The sequence below is a fragment of the Leucoraja erinacea genome, chromosome 4 (genome assembly GCF_028641065.1).
Source record: "Leucoraja erinacea ecotype New England chromosome 4, Leri_hhj_1, whole genome shotgun sequence".
In the NCBI taxonomy this organism is placed as follows: Eukaryota; Metazoa; Chordata; class Chondrichthyes; order Rajiformes; family Rajidae; genus Leucoraja; species Leucoraja erinaceus.
The window spans coordinates 64,547,934-64,566,342 of NC_073380.1; positions in this window are offsets into that span (position 1 = coordinate 64,547,934).

An 18,409-nucleotide genomic window follows, 5' to 3' on the forward strand; every position below is an offset into this window, starting at 1 on the left:
TTGATAAGCCAGATTTAATTGCAGGAAGAATATTACAAACTGCAAATATTTAATTTAAGCTCAGGGGAGCTATTTATGTTGTTATTGTTAACAAATTCCTTTCTGTTTCTTGAGAAAGCAGATCCATTGGTTGATTACGATAACACTTCCTCCCTCAAAAACTTCGGCAGTGAGTGAAATAAAAACTGTTACACGGTTTGAAATCACAGACCTTTGAAATCTTCACGGAATCACTCACGTGACTCCGAAGTAAAATAGTAAGATTAAACGAGTACTTACCAGTATGAAGTTTGATCTGTATTTTATGAGGAGTTACAATGAGGGATTACGTGCCCTCCGCTCCCACCCTCAATATATAGATCAAACTAATAAACTGATGTCTCACTGATCTTTACTATGTTACTTCAAATATTGTGTCTATCCTGTGATTCCACACCGCTGCTTCGAAGTATGCCGCAACTGCGCACTGGGCGGGTTCTTCACGTAATCCCTCATCGTAACTCCTCATAAAATACAGATCAAACTTCATACTGGTAAGTACTTGTTTAATCTTACTATTCTTTGTGACTGTTTCACTCACTGGTCTGCCAAAGCCTGAATGGTTCAAACTATTTTCATAAGGCTGTCTGCCATGTGAATACTGGATGCAAACCAGTACTTAGGTAACCCGGGAATTTTAATCTGAGGGGAGACTTCTTTCCTTTCCTTTCTTCTTTCTTTTTCTTCCATTCTTTCTGTCTTTCTCTTCAATGACTTTCTTAAGAGTTGTGGCCGTGGCCGCTCTGGTTTCAAAATATCTTAATTCCACCTGTCAGGAGTGGCCACACTGAGCCTGGCGCCTTTCTTTCTCCTTGGGTACTAATCATTTCTCTTTCTTCTTGCCTGAGTACAGGATCACTGAAACTGCATACTGGGCAAGCTCGTAACTTTCTCTTTCTTTCTTTTCTTTCTTCTTTCCCGTCTCTTTCTTTAACACCTCATATGCCCTTTGTTTTCTCTTTCTTTTCTTGTCTCTTTCTTCTTTTCTTTTTTCTCTTTTCTTCTTTTCTTTTTTTTTCTTTTCTCCAACTTTTCTGGCTGTCTTCTGACTTCTTCTTTCTTGCCTCCCTCCTTTACCAGAGTGCGGCCACTTTCCCACACAGCTTTTTTTTCTCCCCCCCCGGAGGTCCCAAGTCCTCTCACCCTATGATTTTATGATCACTCTGAATTCTTTCTTTCTCTTCCCCTCTTGCAGCTCTTCCTCTTTCTTTTTTTGTAATTTCTTTCTTACATCTCCTCTGCCTCTTCTCTCACTTCCCCCTTAGAGGCCACAGCTTCTTTCATTCTATTTCTCCCTTCTCTTCTATTGGCCTCCCTAGAAATGTTCCTTTCCTTCATTCTCTTTTCATCCTAATTCCCCTCTTCTTAGCTAACAGCTAACACCTCCCCCACCTTCTCCCATCATTGTACCACCAAAGGTTTTGAACATTTTCTTTCCAGCTCCTATTCCTTCTTTCTCGTCTTCTTACTTGTTCCTCTCACCCTCCCCTAATGCCCACATGGATTTCTCTTTTCTTTTTTTCCCTCTTGCGCTCTTTCAATTATTTCCTCTTCCCACCCGTTCGCTCCTCTCTTCCAGTGTTCCTCTCTCCCACCCCCCACTATCAGCGAGGAAGGGTCCCGACCCATCACCTATCCATGTTCTCAGGAGATGTTACCTGATCTGCTGAGTTACTCCAGCACATTGTGAACTTTTTTTGTAAAGCAGCATCTGCAGTTCCTTGTTTCTGCACTATCAATGGACTATGTTGAGAGGCTCAGTCAATATTTGATACAAGGGTGGATGGCAAGTGAAAGACAAAGTCACCTTCTGCCATCCAAATAAGTCTGTGGTATTAGATTTAGGGGATACTATATTTAGGAATGATTATGCTGATTTATAATCTCACATAAACCAAGTGAATCAGACAAGTAGGCCTCAAAATTACAATGCTCAAAAAATACCTTATTACATGTTTGTTGTAAGTAGCCCAATCTGTTTTAATCATTGGACTGCAAATGCAAATGTTGTTACAACGTTGAGCACCACTGGTCAGTGAATACACAAATTTCTTTGTATGCTCTAGAGCACAAAAGAAAATGCATAACTGAGGTATAAGGAAAGAGTACTTAAGTTGGAGTTCAAATAGGGTAGCAAGTGGTGAAAAGGAGATGGTGCTTCAAAGTCTAAAGATGGACTAAGAAGCTGGTAAACAAGGGATTTGGGATGTTAAATAAATGGATTGAATGTGTACCATGGATATAGGCCAAGTGGGGTAGCAGTCCAATTAAAACCTGGTTGTCCTGAAAGACGCTCCCACAGCAGAGATATAATTATCTAAGTCATTTTCAAAATGGCATGTTGTGCTGAAATTGACATAATTTGATGCACAATGCTCAAAGAAATTGTATCAGATGCAAGGTATACAAAATTGCTGGAGAAACTCAGCGAAGGAAATAGGCGACGTTTCGGGCCGAAACCCTTCTTCAGACATGTATCAGATGCATGTGTGAATCACACTGAGACTGCTGAATTAAGTTGCCAGAATGATGTAAATCGATCCAAAATTACGCAGCATCTATGGAGCGAAGGAAATAGGCGACGTTTTGGGCCGAAACCCTTCTTCAGACATGTATCAGATGCATGTGTGAATCACACTGAGACTGCTGAATTAAGTTGCCAGAATGATGTAAATCGATCCAAAATTACACAAGCTCATATCTTTGTGAGATGCTCTTCTTTTCTAAAGCCAGATCCATTAAATCACTCATGACTGCACAGTACAAAAGTTAGGAAGGCAGACAAAAACTGAGCAAACCTAAAAAAATAAGTAGTCAAGCAGCAACTTTTGAATGGGAATCATATTTCAACAGACATGGATGGCATCTTATGTGACTGCTTTGAATCAATGGACTGGGCCGTATTCAGGGATTCCGCAACTAACCTGAATAAGTACTCCTCTGCCGTGAATGACTTCATCAACAAGTGCATGGAAGACCGGGTGCCGACTAAGACAATCCGAGTGTTCCGATTAGTTGCAGAATCCTTGAATATGGCCCAGTCCACTGATTCAAAGCAGTCATCGCCGTAGCTCTACACTCATCCCTGGAACACCTGGGTAAGAGAGACACCTACGTCAGACTCCTTTTCATAGACTACAGCTCTACCTTTAACACCATTATATTGTCCAAGCTCAACACCAAACTCGTGGGACTTGGAGTCAGCACTCATCTCCGCAATGGATACTTGGCTTCCTAACTAACCGACCCCAATCAGTGAGGATAGGGGACAAATTATCCTCTACGATAATCCTCATCACTGGTGTTCCACATGGATGTGGCCTCAGCCCCCTTCTTAGCTCCTTGTGCACACACAACAGTGCAGCCATGTACAAACTTAATTCAATTTACAAATTCGCAGAAGATACCACCATTGTGGGACGGATATCAAATAATGCTGACGGAGTACAGGAAGGAGATCGAGAACCTTGTGTGCTAGTGTTGAGACAACAACCTTTCTCTCTATATCAGCAAGACATAGTGATCGACCCCAGGAAGTGAAGCGGTACACATACCCCAGTTTACATTGACGACACCAAAGTAGAGATGGTTGAAATCTTCAAATTCTTCTGAGAAAATATCACCAATAATTTCTCCCGGACAACCCACATTGAAGCAACAGCCAAGAAAGCACAACAATGCCTCTACCTCTTTAGAAGGCTGAGGAAGTTTAGCATGTCCCCAACAATTCTCACCAACTTCTACAGATGCACCGTAGAAACCATTTTATCGGGATGCATCACAGTTTGGTTTGGGAACAGCTCCATCCAAGACCGCAAAATATTGCAGAGAATTGTATACCCTGGCCACTCCCTCTTCTAACGAGCAAAAGGCAAAGAAATGTGAAAATGCACACCTTCAGATTCAGTGTCTTACCAGCTGTTATAAGCCAACTGAACCATCATACCACAACTAGAGAGCCGTCGTGAACTACTATCCACCTCATTTGGAGACCCTCGGATTATCTTTGATCGGATTGTCATTGAATCCTTTGATGAGTTAGGTTATGATTTATCGGACAGTGGGCCAAAATGCCCTCTGGTGCTCAATGATCTCACTTTGGAGATTCCTTTTCACCATGTACTTAGGGTTAGGGTTAGGGTTATCTTGCTTTATCTTGATTTCCTTCTCATGTATCTGTACACTGTGAATGGCTCATTTGTAATCACGTATTGTCTTTCCGCTGACTGGTTCACTGTACCTCGGTACACATGACAATAAACTAAACTAAAGGTCTCGGCCCTTCATCAGAAATGAGAAAAAGTTAGAAATTAATCAAATTTTAAATTGCTGAAAAAAGAGAAAGTAGCAAAGAGAAGAAACGCGAAGATTGGTGACAGGATAAGGACTGGATGTTTTCACCCCATTCAGTCAAAATAAAACTCCCCAAAATACATTGACGAGTAAAAGAATCGAATGAATCGCAACTAACCTGTAAGAATAAGTCATTAAATGGACGGGAAGAATTTACTATTTGTGTAAGTTTCATCTGGTACTTATCTGAAGCTGAAGCATACCATTGTACGAACAATGTTGCAATAGGTAACACACCGTGATGATTCGAACAGTTCAATATTTTATTCAGAAGATGGACACGAAGTGCTGTTGTAACGCAGCAGGACTGGCAGCATCTCTGGAGAGAAGGAATGGGCGATGGTTTGGGTCGAGACCCTTCTTCAGAAACATCACCTGTTCCTAATCTCCAGAGATACTGCCTGTCTCGCTGAGTTACTCCAACACTTTGAATCTACCTTCTGCAGTTCCTTCCGACACAATATTTTATTCATCTTGCTTGCCAACTGACCGAGATGGGGCAATCGCGCTCTTTCGGCTCAGGATCCACCTGTCTGATCCCATCTCCCATCGCCTCCACCTCCATTACCGACGCTTGTGCCTTTTGTGTCCGCCCCGAAGCCGAGCTGTTTGCTTCGCCCGCCGGGCCTGACTCCGGAGCCCGATCTGAGGGGAGAGGAGGGGGGGGGGGGGGGGGGGGGGGGGGCGCGTGTACGGCCCGTGGCGGAGCGCGCGCTGGAGCGGCGGTTACTCTCACCCGACTCGTGCTGGGGGCCACGGGGAAGGCAGGCGCAAGCTCGCCCGCCCGCCCGCCAGTGAGCGAGGAGGCGGCGCCGCCCTGACATCTCACTGCCAGCCGAGGGGATAATGCTGAACGAAAGTGACTGGCCAGCTCCTGAGATTAATGCACACCCGCTACTCGCATATTGTTTTCTATGCACCTTCGATAATGGAAGGACCTGTATGAAGACACGCACGGGTTTATTTTCCACATATTTATTTGTTATTTTCAATTTATTATAGCTGGGAACTCATTTGATTGTCTTATTTATTATCTGCTATTCTTTTTTGTTTAATCTTTCGGTTCAATTCGAGTTGCCATGGCAGAAAAGATCCCAACGGGGATGGCAAAGAAAACATCCCAATCCACAGCTTCCCTTCCCCCGGAGCCCATGGAGATCATCAGGAAAAAGACTTGCTCCAGGAGGGTTAAAATCAACGTTGGGGGACTTAACCACGAAGTCTTGTGGAGGACACTGGAAAGGTTACCCCGGACTCGGTTGGGGAAACTGAGGGATTGCAACACTCATGAATCCCTGTTGGAGACCTGCGACGATTATACCCTTGATGAAAACGAGTACTTTTTTGATCGCCACCCTGGGGCTTTCACGTCGATTTTGAATTTCTACCGAACCGGGAAACTGCACATGATGGAAGAAATGTGTGCTCTCTCGTTCGGCCAGGAGCTCGATTACTGGGGCATAGATGAGATCTATCTGGAGTCCTGCTGCCAAGCCAGGTACCACCAGAAAAAGGAGCAAATGAACGAGGAACTGAGGCGCGAGGCTGAAACCATGAAAGAGCGAGAATGCGAGGAGTTTGACAACTCGTGCTGTCCCGATAAAAGGAAGAAGTTGTGGGATCTGCTGGAAAAGCCCGGCTCCTCAGTGGCGGCCAAGGTAAGGCGCTGATGGGATTCCCCAGAAAAAGATCCTGCGCTGCTTGTGATGCAATTAGACTCCGAATGCAACAGCACAGATATAGTTCACACTTTTTAATCGAAGAATATGTGTATATTATGCATTTCTTTAAGTGTACCGGAGTTTTACATTTATAAACTTCGTAATCATTTTTCATTTCGTAGTGTTAGTGCAATCGAAATGGTAGGGACAGCGGCGAAGTCTGTTGTCATGGTGATTTGAAGGCTTGTAAATAATACTTGCGATGTTGCAATATTTAATATTTTAAATGGAAACGATGCAGACATTTAATCGAAGATGAAAACAGTTGAAATATGCTGAGAAGATTTACTTGATCATTTTTGATTACTGCAAGAAATATGATATATTTATATATTTATGTCCTTAACAATTCAAGCCATTGCTCAAAGACATTCATTAACATTGGACTAACACTTAAGTATACTTATAGGAAGGTTGCAGTGGTAATTACAGAGCCTGATATAATAACCTAAGGATTGAGAAATGAAGGCGAGAAGATAAAACGTTTGCGTTACTGTGCAGGTTACCATCCTAGCGTAAAATCAATATCAGGAGGTTTACGAATTGGTCCTCGGCCTCAGAAAATAGTTTGTTTTAATCTATACGTAAGTGTTCTCATTATGAAATTTCACGTTTGTTTATTTTGTTTATGTTGCCTTTTTCTAACTTGACTAACCTCCGATCCATTCTTCATGTAAAAACGAACGACCATTTTCTAAGCTAATCACCCAGATATTAAATTATAATACGCATAGTTGTTATATTCAGATGTTCTGCGGTTTTGATTGGGCTAAATGATATTCAACATTCTCGCTCTGCTCGCCAAAATGGGCATTATTTCATTCAGAAATGTCTTTCTTCTTATTGAACAAAGAACGAAATTGTCAATGAAAAATAGCTCAGGATAAATTCTGGAAATAAGGAGGTAATAACTAATATGCTAATGTAGTCAGGGTTTACTTTCTCTGCTTGATTTAAAAGTTGGCAAGGGAACGTTGGATGGCTTGAAGGGTATAATGAGGGAGAAATTAGGTAAAACATTGGTAGGTAGCATTCTGTAGTTCATTGTACATTCATTTTCTTCATTTCCACATGTAAAAATATCCGTGGTTTCTAAATTTTTGCACTGTTATCTCATTACTATCGCCCCAGTTCTGTAAATTGTTACATATTGTATTTCTTTCTTCTCTGCAACGCTGTCAGTGCAGCATGGTGGTAGATACTGGTGTGATTCACATCTGGTAATGTTCCTATTCTGTTGCTTGCTGAATAATTATGTCATGGCCAACAGGAGGTGGCTAAGAGCAATTTGCTGGCAGATTATTTTATGTATGCCTTAGCAGCACAGATGGCAGTATCAGCTTTGAGAAAAAACATACAACTGAAAACTGGTTTACTTTCTACAGTGCCCAGAAGGCCCACCTTATTGCCAGAACAATTTGTATTGATACTCTATTGAATTTACAATCCACATTTTTCTTGCTTAAGTTGACAGTCCCGTGTGGTGATTCAGAAATGACAGTATGGCAAGCCACGACTGTCGTTATTTTGCAGCTAACAGTTCCAATTTATTATCTATGAACAACATAACACAATACTTAGATGAGTTGCACTGTCAATTCATTTAATATCACAATAATGTTGACCAAAATGTAACTTAGGAACATGAGAAATAGTAGCAGGAATAGGTCATGCAATCCATGAGCTGTTCTCCACAATGCAAGAGCATTATGACTGATCTTGTTCCTCAAGTCCAGTTTTCTATTCACCCCCTATATCCTCTCATTTTGCTTAATGTCCAAAGTACTTACTAATTTTTGAAATAGAGTCAATGACTATGTGGCCAACCGAGGTAGAGAATTCCAAGATATTCTTCTACGTAAAGAAATGTAACATTTTCTCTGCCCTGAATGGCTAATCCCCTTATCCTGAATATAAAAACAAACTGAGGGAGGAACTCAGTGCAACAGGCAGCATTTGTGGAGAGAAATGGCAAATCATGTTTTGCATCAGGACACTTTCCACAGATGCTGCCTGGCCAGTTGAGTTTCTCCAGCAGTTTGTTTCTTACTCTAGATTCCTGCATCTGCAGTCTCTTGTTTCTCCATTGATCTTGTGACTCTGTCTCCTGGTCCTGGGTAACGGGGTAACTATAATATTGCAAGCTGAAATACGTAGTGCAAACCTTATACAAAGTCCGTAGTAGTTTAGTGCTTGTGGTTAGGATTATACAATGTAGTTCAAGAACCTGATGGTTGATGGTAAGAAGCTATTCTTGAACCTAGAGGTAACGTCTCTCAAGCTTCTGCACTTTCTTCCCAATGGTAGCAGCAAGATGAGAGAGTGTGCCAGGATAGTGTGGGTCTTTGATGATGGCTGCTTTGTCGAGGCAGCGCTTCCTATTAATCCTTTCAATAGTAGGGACATCAATATCTGTGATGGACCAAGCAATGTTTATCACTTTCTGTAACCTCCTACATTCTTGGCATTCAAGTTAACGAAACAAGCTTTGATGCAACCAGTCAATATGCTCTCCAGCTCTTGAATACTTTTTAGAAGTCCGATAGAGTATTCAACAACATACAGAATCTCCTCAAACTTCTGAGAAAGTAGAGGTGTTGATGGACAACAGCCTTGACATACGTGTTCTTGTTGTCCAAATGGTCCACTGCAGAGTGGAGAACCAATGTTATAGCAGTAGGCAAATTCGAAATAAACTAAATGCCACAACAATATGAGAATCAATGCAGTGGAGATATAGGCATATTGTAAGATTACATAAAAATCAACTGTGGCAAAATTAAGTAATTAAGTTTTGGATGTACTGCACGAATCTTGAATATATAAGGAGACTGTGTGGCAAAAGGAACAACAAAATGGTAAACCAGCTTGAAGAATCTTAGAAATGCAGGAGCTGATATGCATTATAACCAACCTCTCGAAGCAGGATGTGTCACATTGGACATGTGTGCCACTGGATGAAAGTTGTTGAGGCATCCCACCTTGCTTTTTTTTGATGCCGGTATTATTGATGACCTTATACAGCACTGGGAAATCAGGATCAAACTCAGATTGCTGGAGTTGTGCAGCAGCAACTTGCATAGCTGCATCACAGTGCCCATTACAACTTATTGTATTTTTCTACACTTCATCTATGTCTCTTTTTTCTAGATTATATGACAGCATTGAAAGGAAGAATCGTGAAAGTATTAGTAATATTTCTTCTAGCCTTGGCTTCCTCATATCAAATTCTTCAAGATATTTTTCATTTTGTTGTCACTTTTACTGCACCATTTCCTTATACTGTATATTCGTCCCTGCAGTCTATCAAAAACTTCAATTCGCTTTCCTTAATATTGCCACAGGTTCATTTTTGTGTAATCTTATATATACCCATATGTCTTCTGGGATAATTCTCATATTCTTGTGCCATTTAGTTTATATTTCTTATCTATTGTCATTTAATTGTGTTTGTTCATATCAAAAAGGGTTTATGACTCAGCTGCCCACAGTCCGATCCAGATATAACCGACCCGAAACGTTGCCTATTTCCTTCGCTCCATAGATGCTGCTGCACCCGCTGAGTTTCTCCAGCTTTTTTGTGTACCTCAGATATAACTATATGTTCTCCGATTCCCTTTCACTGATTTGTACAACTGCAAGCTTAGTGGTTTTGTTCCAACTTCAAATCATTTATATGAATTGTAGAGCAAAGGTTGTAGATACTGTACCTTTGGCATGTGATACAGCTTCATTAACAACCACTTATTTCTTTGTCTGAAGAACGGTCCCGACCCAAAACATCACCTATCCACATTCCCCAGTGATGCTGCGTGACTCGCTGAGTTACTCCAACATTTTGTGTCTATCTTTGGTATAAACCCCAGCATCTGCATTTCATTTTTATTACACCTATTTTGGCTCAGTCAATATTAAGCCCATCTCAGGACCTTGCGTTCCAGCTCTCTTTACTTTGTAGATTAACCAGTACCAAGGCATATCATACCACAAAAGCTTTTAGTTAGTGTGACAAAAACACCTCAGAATTTAATATTTCATGGACTGAATAGCCACTGCTCTCTGACACAGAATTACAAAGACTAACAACCTTATGAAAAACCTCACCCCTGTCCTAAATGTTGAACCATTTTCCTGAGACTATGTTTCTTGGTTCTAAATTATTTAGCTTGAAGAAACAACTTCTCAGCGTTTACCACGTCAGTGGTAACCCCCTTTATATCATTTATGTTGTAATGAGATCACTTTCTAAACTTCAGCAAATAGAAGCTAGTGTTACTAAATCTCTCCTGCAACTCCTTAATTTTAGGAATTAATCTAATGAATGTACTCAGAACCAGCTCCAAGATACACATATCCTTCTTTGGATCTGAAGACCAAAATGTCTCAAGCAGTACAGGCTGTAAAATTGAATTCCATCCTTCTTGCAATGAAGTGCAATTTGCCATTCAAAGGACATTCTGTACTGGTATATTAACTATCTGTATTTCATGAAACAGTGAACCCACCATTTGCTAGTTTCTCATAATTTCTTTTTCTGTATAACACTTCACTCCATATCCCTTTGTTGATTCTTTGCATCCCCCTTAGAGGTAACAGCTCCCCTGCCTAGCTGTGTATCATCATCAAATATATGTTCTTTTTAAATTCTGAAATGTTGAGGACCACCATTCAAACATATTCCTACTTTTTGTATCTTGTTCTTTGAGGTATAATTTATCTACGAGAATATATTATTTCCTTCATGTGCGCATTTATTTTGCATAAAATCTTATTAAATATATTTTGAAATTTGAGATATTTTATATGATCAGATTCCCCTTATCAGCCCTGTAAGCAAATATTAATCCCCTTTCACAAAAATATTGATATTGCTTAATTCTATTGGGCTGCATTGTGTTCAAACCAACCCATTCCCACACATAGCTACCACCATAATCCGACAACCACACTCACCTGCTAAAGCGCTAATGGGAGCCATTGTACCATAGGCCTCCAGTCCATGGACGACTTGCAAGGCAGAGTACTACAGTGTTGAACAGGTGGCAGAAACTTATGTTCTGCTCCAAGAATCATTCTAATTGTCGTTTACAATACTGTCATAAGTTCTACAGTTGAGTTCTAGCATTTAGAACCAATGACAATGAAAGAATGGCAGTACCTTTCCAACACAAGTGGTATGTAACTAGAAGAGGGACCTGCAGGTGGTGATGTTATTATGCCTGCTCTAGAGGTTCCGGTTTTGGAGGGGATATCAAAGTGGCCAAGGTGAGTAACTGCAATATATTTTGTACATGGTGCACTGTGTACCTGTGGAGGGAATGGTCGGGAGTCTTTTATGGGTGCCAATCAAGTAGGCTGCCATGCTCTGGATAACCATATAACAATTACAGCACGGAAACAGGCCATCTCGACCCTTCTAGTCCGTGCCGAACACGTATTCTCCCCTAGTCCCATATACCTGGATAGTATTAAGCTGCTCGAGAGTTTCTGGTGCTGGACCTTTGCAGGCAAATGGGGAATGTTCTATTTCCCTTCTAATGTGTGCCTTGTGGAAGGTGGAAACGTTGTAGGTAATAATATCAATGTGGATGGTCCAGAGGAGTTTTGAAGTAATGCATATTGATTGTGTGGGATTCTGCAATGATAATGCCATTGAATGACAATGGAAGTCATTAAGACGGAAGTCGGAAGTCGTTGTTGGAGATAGATGTCTTGGCAATTTCACGGCATGAATGTCTTTGCCACTTCAGTCTCTGCCAGAATGTTGTCTAGGGTATTGGTTGATTGCTTCAACTGGAATCAAACATTGTCCAATCATTAGCAGGTATCCCCAATTCTGACTTTATGAAAGAAATAAGTTAATTGATGAAGAATCTGAAGATGGTTGAGCTTAGGGCATTGCCCTGGGGTTCTGTGATGGTGAGGATTTTAGGAGGAACATGGTTGCAGATGCTTCAGCTCTTCCTTTAGCATTCACTTGCTTGCTTCAGATTTTCTGAAGTTGGATTGCATTTCAAGATTCAAGAGACATTTGCATGCACCAATTGGTGCAGTGAAATTTGGGGTCACCATACAGCCATACAAATAAAAAAAGAACAAAACATGATGGTATTTTAACATAAACATCCCCTGCACAGCGGAATCAAAGTTTCCCACTGTGAGGGAAGGCTCAAAGTTTAGTCATCCTCCTCTTAGATGTTTTTTGATGTACACACATGGTCGGGGCCTCCCGAGCCCTCCGCAACCCTCCGCAGTCGCCGCTACGTGTGGCCTGATGTTCAGGCCCTCTCGCTGGGAAGCTGAAACTCCGACGTCGGAACGGGAGAACAACCTCAGCAGTTTGGATCTCTCAATTGGCCACTTCCTGACGGAGTCCGCGGCTCTCGAAGTACACTCCCCGCCGAGCGGAGACCAACGCTGGCGGCCCTCGGCAAAGGGCCCCAGGGCACCGCGATGTTAAAGTTAACGCCACCCACACTGGAAGCTCTTCAAACCACAACCTGCGATGTTGTTGCAGCAGGCTCAGCACTCCGGAGTTTCAACGCCGATCCCAGGTGAGGCATCGCCCGCTTCACAACGTATCCAGCACTGCGCCGCCACTGGTCCGGTCCCCGGCAGGAAAGGCTGCTCCAATCCAGGTGGTAGGCAGCGAGAATGGGGGAGAGGACGAGACTCGGAGAATAGTCACGTCCTCGCCAGGAGGCGACTGGGAAACAGTTTCCCCCTTACCCTATCCCCTTCCCCCACATAGAAAAGCTAAAGAAATTTCCTCAACATACTTTTAAACAAACTAAAAAATTTAAAAAAGATGGAAAAAACGGACAGACTCTTCTTGTTCTCCTCTTGTTAACTGTTTAACTATCCTCCTCATGTTAGCTGTTTAACTGCCCACCACCATTCATTATTAGATGTGTTAGCACAGCAGAGGTTTAATCTCTGTTAATATGCGATTGCTCACCGCTGCTTATCTATCTATCTATCTTTATACTTATAAAACTCTGATCTTGGATGTGTATTTATTTGTGTGATGTTCATGTGCGTTTCACATCGCCTCGAAAACACGACACGCTAATGGTGAAAATTTTACATATTCCGATAGAGATTTACGGCGTGATGTCAAAAATCGCCTTATCTAAAAATGTTATGCATTATTTCTCGAATTATTTCTGAAAATGCTCAAAAATTTTGAATAACTTTGAAAATAAATGAGATGGTCTCGATGATGACATCACAATGGCTGCTTCTTGCGGCCTGCTGCCCTATGTTCCACGCGCAGCGAGTGACGTCACCCCGTCATCCTTCAAAAGACAGAAAGAACGAACAAGTGGGCTCTGTACTGCAGCTCCTGAGCGCTCCCAAGCGTTTCTGAGGGCTTCCGAGGTCTTCCGAGGTCCCCCGAGGTCCCGAGCGCTCACGAGCAATCCGTAGTGCTCACGAGGGCTTCCGAGGTCACGAGCACTCATGAGCTTCCCGTTTGCTTTTCCAGAACTTTCTCAACAGTCATTATATCACTTTGATGCACGAGGCTTAATGCTGACTTCCACATCTCTAAATATAATAGTCCGATTGAACTTCATTGTTTTGGTTTAACTTCGAAAAACGTTGCAATTTTGTTCTTTGAAGACTTTCCAGTGACTCACTTAACTGTACTAATTCTTAAAGATAACATTTAATTTCAAAGACAGGGCTTTTTTAATTAAAAAATATATTTCTAACGTTGCTTTTCCCCGTTTGTTACCTCCCGTTCTTTTTTCCTGTACTAATTTCTTTACAATTTTAAAAGTTCAAGGTTATTTACTCCGTTAATTTAGACAGGTTTTTTACCGCTTTCAACAAGCTCTTTCTCTCGTTCCCCCCCCCCCCCCCCCCCCCAGGCCCCTCTCTCTCCCCCCGGGCTCTCTCGCCCTCGTCGGGCCCTCCCCCTGGCCCTCTCCCCCCCCTCTCTCTCCCCCCCTCCCTCTTCCCCTCCTCTCTTTCCCCCTCCTCTTTCTTCCCCTTCCTCAATCTCCCCCCTCCTCTCTCTTCCCCCCTCCTCTCACTCCTCCCATCCTCTCTCTCCCCCCCCCCTCTCTGCCCCCTCCTCCTTCTCCCCCTCCTCTCTCTCCCCCCTCCTCTCTCTCCCCCCTCCTCTCTCTCCCTACCCTCTCTCTCTCTCTCCCCCCTTCTCTCTCTCCTTCGCTCTCTACACCCTCTCTCTCCTTCCCTCTCTCCCTACCCTTTCTCTCTCCCCTCCTCTATCCCCCTCCCCCCCTCCCCCCCTCCCCCCCCCCCCCCCCTCCCTCCCCCCCCCCCCCCCCCTCCCCCTCCCCCTCCCCCGCGTGTTTAGGGGACGGGACCCGACGGGTCCCCCTTCGTCTAGTACATAACCAAAACTCTGATCTTGTTTTCTTCCGGTTTGCGCGGTCTTTCTCTTAGCGCAAAAACGGTACGCGATAGCGCTACGATTTTTCGCCAGATTAATCACCTTTCTCCTGTGCTACGAGTGCACCAATTCGTTCCGATTGGTGATCTAATTTAAAAGTTAACGAGGTTTACATTTCTAAAAAACCGCTCATGCACAGATCGATCTCCACTCCTGCCAGTCAGCGCCGCGTGGATTGGTCTTTTCTCTTATCTCTCCACGGAACAGTCCGCCCCTTCCTGCGCCATCGCATCTTTACTGGAGCTGAGGATGGCCAGTGGAGGTTTCCAACCAGACACAATTTTCGGAGGGACCAGAAGCGGCTCGGCCCAGCCCAGCGCGGGGGAATTCGCCAAACGGAAAGCGGAGAATCTGATCCCGGCGGAGGAGAACGTCCAGCCACCAGCTACCGCTGTGAGTCCCCGTTGCATCGTCGGCTCCAGTCCCTTCCCCTCTGGCCTCCCTCGCTGCCTCCTGCCCCCCTCCCCTGTGATACCCCCCTCTCCCACACAACCCCTGCCTTTTCTCTGAGCTCTCTCGCCACACACCCCTCTCCACCCACAACCCCCACATCCCCCCACAACCCCCATCTTTTGCCGAGCTCTCCCCCCCTGCCCACACCCCCTCCCACAACCCCCCCCACAACCCTCCCCCCACACCTCCCACCCCTCCCTACCCACACACACCCTCCTCCCACACACACCACTTCCCCTCCCACACACACCCCTCGCTCTACCACATGCACCCTTCCCCCGCTACCCCCCCACACCCCCTCCCCCAACCCCCACAACCCTCCACACCTCCTCCCCCCCCACAGGCCTCCTGCCCACACACACCCCCCTCCCCTCCCCTCCCACCCCACAACCCCCTCCCCCACACTCACCTCCCCCCATACCACCCTCACCCACACAGGCCCAGCCCCCCCCCCCCACAATCCACCCCACCACACACCCACACTGACACATAGCAGTGGCAGTGATAGGCAGTGGCAGTGGTAGGCCACGACCCAGCGATAGGCCGCATTAAACCCCGCCTGAAGCCGTCCCCCTCCCCGGCTGCAAGACGCTTCCCCTCACCTCACTAGCCCCCGACAGCCCCCTCCTGAATGTCGTCCCACTCCCCTGCTACAGGATGCCCCCCCCCCCCCCCCCCCCCCTCACCGGCCCCAGCGGTAGGCCATGGCAGCGATAGGCCATGGCAGCGATAGGCAGCGGCAGGGATAGGCAACAGTAGGCAGCGGCAACGGTAAGTCACGGCAGCGCCCAGGGGGTAGGCAGCGGTAGGCCACGGCAGTAGTAGGCCAAGGCAGCGGTAGGCCACGGCAGCTCTCCCCCCTTCCCCACCAGCCCCCGACTGTCCCCGCCTGAAGCCATCCCCCTCCCCAGATGCAGGACGCTTCTCCCTTCCCCCACCGCCCCCCGACAGCCCCCGCCAGAAGCCGCCCCCCTCCCCCGACTGCAAAACGCAACCAGAGATGCAACAAGAAAGAATGGACTGAATAAATCTCATCTATATCTTTATATTTTAAGAGTTATTCGCGTTATTTTATTTTTTGTTTTGTTTATTTTATTAGACGTTAATACAGTACAAAACAATAGTGGAACCTAATTTTAGGTGCCAACAATGTCATACCGTAATCCATTCTATGTGCAACCACTGATTTGAAAAGGAAGTAAGCAAGACAAGAAAAAGAAAACAATGGAAAGGGGAAAAAGAGGAAAAATAGATGGTAGAGAATAGAAAAACGTGAAGTGTGTATATAAGAAAAGAGAGTTATTCGCATTTAAGCTTTAATTAATCCCTTTTCCACTTGCCATGCCTGTCAGCTGCACCTGCTCAGTAATACCTGTATGTTCTACATCACAATGGGAACACGATGGGCGGGAATGGCCGGGCCGCCAGAGAGCCGCTAAGAGTGGATGGGGGGGGGGGTTGCGGGGAGATGGAGTTATTTCATTGGGGACGAAGGGCAAGGGGCTGAGTTGGAGGGGTGGGGAGAGGAGGAGGAGGGATCAGGGGCGTCACATTGGGAACCAGTCAGCCGCGTGAGTGGTAAAATATTGCGTTGGGGGAAGTTGGGGGAATGGGTGATTGGTGGAATATTGCGTTGGGAAATGCGTTGCGTTGGGGACCAGGCCTCCCGTGTGACTGGGACCCAACGGATTCCACTTAGTCTAGTTACATATTGGTTTTGTTTTTAGCATGGTTCATTTGGCTGGCACCTCAATTTCTTTTAGTATGTATGGTATTGTTTCTGGCACAGGTTTACTGAACATCTGGGAACAGATGGGCTGTAATAGCCCATTGAACAACCACCTAAATTGGAATAGGACCAAGCTCGTTAAGATTTTCTTAAGTCTCCAGATCCACATTCTCAATAATGAAGTCCAGAGTTTGTTGAAAGTTGATTTCAGTATGATTGGTCCATAGCTCCCTAATTTCTCTTCCACTCCTTTCTTAGATAATGGTGTTGTAGTTGGTATGTTCCAATCTAAATCACTGTAAAGAGAATCAAGTAATTTTTTGGAAGATTATCATTAATGTATCCTCCATCTCGTAAGCCACATTTTAAAATGGCAGGGATGCAATATCTGGTTCAGCGGTCTTGAAAGTTTTTATCATCCTTGATTTTTCTAGTATTTTCTCTTCATAATTTTAATTACCTTGCGTTCCTCACTGTAATTATGCCCTTGTTTTATAGTATTTTCTACAATGAGCACACATAGAAAGTATTTGTTTAAAGCCAGATTCAAGGTTATTCAACCCTTATTCAAGGTCAGTTTATTGTCACATGTACCAATTAAGGTACAGTGAAATTTGAGTTACCATACAACCACTAAGTGAAAAACAACAAGGCACACAAAATAAAAGTTAACATAAACATCCACCACAGCGGCTCCCCACATTCCTCACTGTGATGGAAGGTAATAAAGTCCAATCTTCTCCCTCTTTATCCTCCCGCGGTCGCGGCTGTCGAACCATCCACAGTCGGGGCGATCAAAGCTCCCGCAGCCGGCGATCCGAAGCCCTCGCGTCGGGGTGATCGAAACTCCCGTGTCGGGATAGTTGAAACTCTTCGCAGCTTGGTGCTCCCAAATCGGTCTCTAACCAGGGCCCGCGGACTCCACGACGTTAAAGTCCACAGACCCGTAGTTGGAGCTCACCCGGCAAAGGGATCGCAAGCTCCAAGAAGGTAAGTCCGCACCGCGCCACGCCCGCGGTTGAAGCGTCGGGTCGGTCTCCAGGAAAAGCCGCCAAATCTATCATGTTAGGCCACAGTGGGGATGGAGATACGATATGGAAAAAAATTGCATCTTCATCGAGATAAGATATTGAAAAGAGTTTCCCCCCAGCACCCCCCCCCCCCCCCCTTACATAAAACAATTCAAAGAACACTAAAACATACCCTTTAACATGTACTTCAAATAACAAAAACAGGACAGACAGACTGTTGGTGAGACATCTATGTTTATTTCTAGAGCTCTCTTCATTTTTATACAGGTCTAGAAACAAATATTCAGTATATATTTTTTCTTAATTTACTGTCATTTTTGTATTATCCATCCTTATTCACTTTAGTGTGACACCTTATAAAATACCTTTTTAAAATCTAAGGAACACCCATTCACAGCCTACGCTGTATAGATCTGGTAGCTAAGATCTCAAAAGACTCATTAGATTTGTCAAACGTGGTTCCCCTTTCTTAAACCATGTTGATATGGCTTAAATATATATATATTTTGACATTCTTAGCAGATTCCAACATTTGGCCATTATACTGTATACCTTAAGGTCAATTTTATTGAGGGAATAGCTACAGTATATAGGTGACTGCTGCAGTATATAGGTGACAATAATTTCAGGTAATGGAAATCACTACAAAAAAATTGAGATA